Genomic DNA, 5786 nt, shown 5'->3' on the forward strand with positions numbered 1-5786 from the left:
TCAAAAGGCTGCATTTTGATGACGACATGCATTCATGTCACATAGGCTTATATTGTGACAGAATGTAACTTTTGCAGTGTTACTTGATAATGGCCCTAAGGCCGAAATTGCAATCGTAATTACAAATATTTCATACAGTCAACGGCGACTATGATGTCTTTTAAGAAACAATGTATGACTGTGAATCCCAACCATGAGAAATTAACCTTTACAATTGTTTGCTTGTGAGAATATATCCGCCTGCCTTGCTGCCTTGTCGCCAGAGGGTGCGAAGGGGGGGGGGGGGGGGGAAGGGGAGGGGCACACTTAGTACTGATGCGACTGTTTGGTCAATGTATACTGTATCATGTGTGTTTAATTTGGTCTGAATTTGTCGTTATATATTTCTTCAATGTTGAACTATCTGCCACATCACTTCTCAATACGGCAGTTAATCGCTGTAGGAAATTCAAGCAGTCACATATACAAACGACACTGGGTCTGACTGAGACAATTACAACGACGTGAACGCAGTACGAGAAATGGGGAATGGACCTGTTCTATGGGAACAGTGTACTAAAACTTGCGATTATTTTCTTTTAATCATCAGCAGTGATAAACGAGAAAGAATAAGTGTGTAAGTGAACAGCTCAGATGTAGCACATGTGGAAAGCACACATTTCCAGCTTGTAAATTATTAAAATTATTAACCAAACAGCGCTGTGTGCTGAACAGGTGTTTAGAATGTGCGATCTCCAACCGTAACCACTACTTAACAACCTTGAGGATTTCTGATTTAAAAGTGCTAGTGGTTCATTGGTGGTCAAAATCAGTTGTGAAGTCGATACTAATTAGCACTTCGGATGATTACCATATTTATTATGTCTGTCAATTTCTAGTAATTTAGGCGAAATAAAACCCAAAAGTATATGTTCTTGCTTCTGTAGTCATATACTCGCCAGAATTCGTTCTCAAACAGTAAAAGGAGGAAAAATAACACTTGAACACGAGATCGCTAGACGCAATGCTCATGTTCACTAAGATTTCTACGAGGTAATAATGTGGCATGGTATTGTTGAAGGAGTATTCCCGTACTCATCTAAACTAATCTGTGGAATCAGTTATCCTATTCTGCATGAAAGGACTTTTATTTCAGATTCCCCGGTTTCTGGTGAGAGTTTAGTAACGCAAACGCTGCACCGAACACCTTAAATTCAAGAAATTTGTGTGAAAGACATAAGATTTACACTTCAGTACACACCTCAGCCTCTTTAATTACACATTTATATCCTTTCTTTCAGGAGTGCTAGTTCTGCAAAGTTCGCAGGAGAGCTTCTGTAAAGTTTGGAAGGTAGGAGACGAGGTACTGGCAGAAGTAAAGCTGTGAGTACCGGGCGTGAGTCGTGCTTCGGTAGCTCAGTTGGTAGAGCAGTTGCCCGCGAAAGGCAAAGGTCCCGAGTTCGAGTCTCGGTCGGGCACACAGTTTTAATCTGCCAGGAAGTTTCACATTTATAGTGTCACGCCAGAATACATTAAGGGCGTTTTGTGACGATAGTAATATACCATCCGTCTTTCTGCCCTTTTCTAGCTTATACAGTATTAAAAGAAAATTTGCATCTCTAAAATTTCTCTTTCAAAAACACTTTTATTGCTCTTGCCAGTTTACATTTTATATCCTCTATACTTTGACCATCGTCACTTACTTTACTGTCCAAGCAGCAAAACACACTTAGCCTACTACTTCTAGTGTTTCTTTTCTAATTTCTTCGTCATCGCCTGATTAGATTCGGTTTCATTCCATTATCCTTGTTTTAACCTTGTTTGTCCGTTGTTGATAGTCAAGCTATTACCACGTTTTAAGACGCTATTCATTCCGTTAAACTGATATTCCAAGTCTTTTGGCTTTTCTCGTAGGATTACAATGTCATCGGCAAAGTTCACATTTCGTCCACGCACTGAAACTCAATTGCGACTTTTGTGTCGGTGGTGTTCTGATAATTTGGAGTTCTATTGTGTAACACGTGCTGTATCGTATACTTCGCTTACCAGAGTTAATCCTCGAAAGACGAATACTGTCATCAGAATCTGTCGAAAAGATTCACAGTACAAACTTTCCCCTCAAAGTCTCATTTTCAGCGACGCTTTTTTAAAAATGTAGACTTAGGAGGTCCGTTTCAGACTGTACTTGCGGAAGCAACGAATTTGTTTTCTACGACGCTGCTTTCATTCACGTAGTACGTGCAGTTGACGTTCCTGAACCCGAGCTTTGTGTGTGTTTACGTTAATAACTTACAATTATTCATTAATTATGAAATAATGTGAGCTTTTACGGCCGATATTGACATCACTTAAAACTTTCGAGCTAACTGGCCCTGATCGATGCAAGAATCTTTCTCCTAACGTTTTTCTCTCCTACTGCGGGATGCCTTCCTAATACGTCTCAACAGTATCAGTTCGAAAATACAGTTTACTGTGGATACGGAGAATAATGGCCAACTGAATTTCTTGGATGTGTCTGTCATTAAGCGATGAGACTGGACGTTGGGCCATAGGATGTGGAGAGAAGCTAAGCATAATGGCCGTAACCTGGATAAAGATTCTAACCACAATCCCATAAAAAAGAGGTGGCGTTAAAACCATGGTAGACAGGGCGCACTGAACTTTTGAACCGACTTATTTAGAAGATGTGCTTGAACATCTACGGTCGACATTCAAGGAGAAAGGTTATTTTAACAACGATATAGATGGAACACTTTTCCCTATGGTGAGCACCAGGATCGACAAGAAACGACGTCCGCCCAAAGAGAAAGTTCCGTTCAATACGATGACAGATCGTATTGGGAAAGTGGTGAGCAAGTATTGTATGGAAACTACCTCCAGATCCTCCAGGAAGGTAAAAGAATGTTTAAGATCTTCAAAATATTTACGACAGCCTCTGGCTACACCGGGTGTGTATAAAATTGGTTGTAGTTGTCAAGTGGTCTACACTCATACCATAAAAAAGAAATGTAACATCCGTCTGGTTGAACAAAAGAGAAACTGCCGCGTGGGATATACGAGCAAATCGGCCGTAACGGGACATCTTTACCAAGAGTGTGATCATGAAATAAAATTCACTGAGACTAGTATCATATCGAAAACATCATACTGTCATACGCTTATGTGTACGAGAGGCTACTGAGATTTATAAACATAGTAATAATTTTAACAGAAAAGAGGAAAGTATTAAAGTAGATAAAATTTCGATGTCAACATTGCAGCATAAGAATGAGGATCGATTATTTTCAATCGAGAATGTTTGCATTACCAGAGATTATCTCGTAGCCCATGTCACATGATGGACTATGGTGCCCTCTACACTGCCCATATATTTGGCGCCAACTCGAGGCCTATTAGCCCGGACGTTTGAAGTGATATTCAGTAATTATGTTCTTTCTGACATGTCTCCTGTACAAATTCAAATGAGCTGAACAGTATAGAGACATTTACTTCTCAGAACTAATTGGACAGCTGCCTTGTCCCAGACTTGATAAAAGAAGAATTGTCTGCTCATAGCAAAGATATCGTTTCTTAACAACAGAGGGTAATATTAAAAATTTCTTAACACGATTAGCGTTAAAAACTATTGATATCCATCTTGATATTTGTCTCTTGCTATTCTACTGGATTCAGTCTACTTTTTTCCTTCGTTCTTTTTCTTTCTCTTTCTCTTTGTTCTTTTACCTCCGGTTTAACATAGCGGTAGCGCCAGTGAAATCATTAGAATAACAAGTTCAGGCCCTGACACCTCCTTTGAGGCATCGAATGTCCTTCGGACTGTCTCTCTGCCATAGTGTTCTTTCGATAATGGTAAACAACTCCTTTCACCTTGAGTTCTATTATTTCGTTCGTTAAGCACAAAGGAGAATCACCTCCAAAAGATATTCCACAAACCGAAGAATTATTACAAATGCAGACATGCAAGTATAATCGTTGCTTTAATTAACTATGATTATTCCTATTTAGTTCTCAGCTCGTGGTCTCGCGCTAGCGTTCTCGCTTCCCGAGTACAGGGTCCCGGGTTCGATTCCCAGCTGGGTCAGGGATTTTCACCTGCCCCGAGATGAGTGGGTGTTGTTCTGTCGTCTTCATCATCATCATTCATCCTCATTATGGTCGGAGGAAGGCAACGGCAAACCACATCCATTACGTCCTCGCCTAGTACGGCGGTGCGGGTCTCCCGCATCGTTCCCTTACTCTCTCTCAGGAAGCATGTGATTTCATTTCCATTTCCATTCCTATTTACAATAAACGTAAATAAATTATATGCGTTAAATAAACAATAGTTGCACACTCTACCTACAAAGCAATGCCATTCGTTTATTATGGTTTGATCGTCCGAGATATGGAAATCCGATGAAGCTTTGCGCAGATGTGTTGGGCAGTGTTTCTACTATGAGCATAGATCGCGCCATGTTGCTTTTTTCAGTTCTGGGCTCACAGTGGACACGTAAAGACGCCTAGAAAATAGTGTCTCCCGCCAAGTACGAAGGCTTGCTGACAGATTTCGTCTGAACTCTTGCAGCCCACATGATGTAACTCTTATGCATTTTCTTCTTAATGACAATTCTCGGCCGCTCGCTGCAAGGGCAATGAAGGCGCTCCTATAGTGCTTTTGATGGGAAATGTTTGATGTCCCACCACATAGTCTGCACTTGGCTCCTTCCGACTTTCATCTTCGCCCACATGATGCGTTGGCTATGAAGACAACATTTTGGCGCAGACAGCGAGCTGCAGACGAGGGTAGAGAATTGGCGGCTGCTTTCTATGACAGGGGTTTTGGAAAGTTGGTACAACACCACGACAGACATCTTAATCGGTGCGGCGACTATGTAGGGAGGTAGCTGGAAGGTGTAGCCAACTACTGCAAATAAAATATTTTTGATTTTCTCTGTGGTTTCCATTCCGCGACCGATCAAACTTTAATGTGAATAGCCCTCGTAAATTAGGTATATGATGTCCATTGAAACGATAGTAATCGAATACAGAACCATATTTTTTATGCATAAATAAGGGATCAATGAGCTACGCTTTTAAAGGTAATGTACACCATCTGATCAAAAGTATGTGGACAGTCCTGTATAATGCGGACTGACCACCAGATGTCACGAATGGCGACCCAGCCAGTACAAAAGGAAGCGGGAGGTACTGTATTGTCAGTGGAGGAACAGTAAGAGCAGAATTGGTGGGTCAGGATAGCTTATTGGTTTCGGATGTGGACTAGTCACTGGATGTCACCTAGCAAACCAAGCAGGCACATTTCAACATTTCTGAAGTGTTTTTAGAAGTTTTTAATAGATCTTTTTTCAAAAAATTAACATATTTCTGCCATTGGTAGTGGCCGTTGTCGACTGCTGGCGACGTGATTGTGAAGTGCAAACGTGAAGGAACAAAAACAAGGCGAGCCTCATGTACTGCTGCACAGGGAACACCAACCACTGCGGAGGATGATAGTAAAAAATTCTCTGAAATCGGGTGAATGATCCACTCGCTTGTTCGAAGTGCTACCAGTAGTTCAGCTAGCACAGTAATTATGCATAGTGGGTTAAAAAGGAATGGAATACAATGATCTTGTAGCTCCTCATAAGCTACACATTTGTCTAGAGATGGTGTGAAGAGCTTCGCCACTGGACAGTGGATGGTTGGAAACGAGTGGTCTGGAGGACTGAATCACGCTGTATCCTGTGGCATTCCGAAGGAATTGACTGGGTCTGGCGAATGCATGGAGAATGTTAGGGGGGTGTTGTCCTTGTTTACGGTGTGGTTCC

The 5786-nt window shown here is 41.4% G+C and overlaps 1 non-coding gene across 1 annotated transcript; it reads left to right on the forward strand.

The window, feature by feature from the left end:
- The first annotated feature begins 1383 nt into the window (after window positions 1-1383).
- Window positions 1384-1458, forward strand: Trnas-cga (transfer RNA serine (anticodon CGA)). The gene has a single exon. It is a non-coding gene; the product is annotated as a tRNA-Ser (tRNA).
- Window positions 1459-5786: the final 4328 nt, after the last annotated feature.

Source organism: Schistocerca serialis, chromosome 2, assembly GCF_023864345.2.
Source record: "Schistocerca serialis cubense isolate TAMUIC-IGC-003099 chromosome 2, iqSchSeri2.2, whole genome shotgun sequence".
NCBI classification, from domain to species: Eukaryota; Metazoa; Arthropoda; class Insecta; order Orthoptera; family Acrididae; genus Schistocerca; species Schistocerca serialis.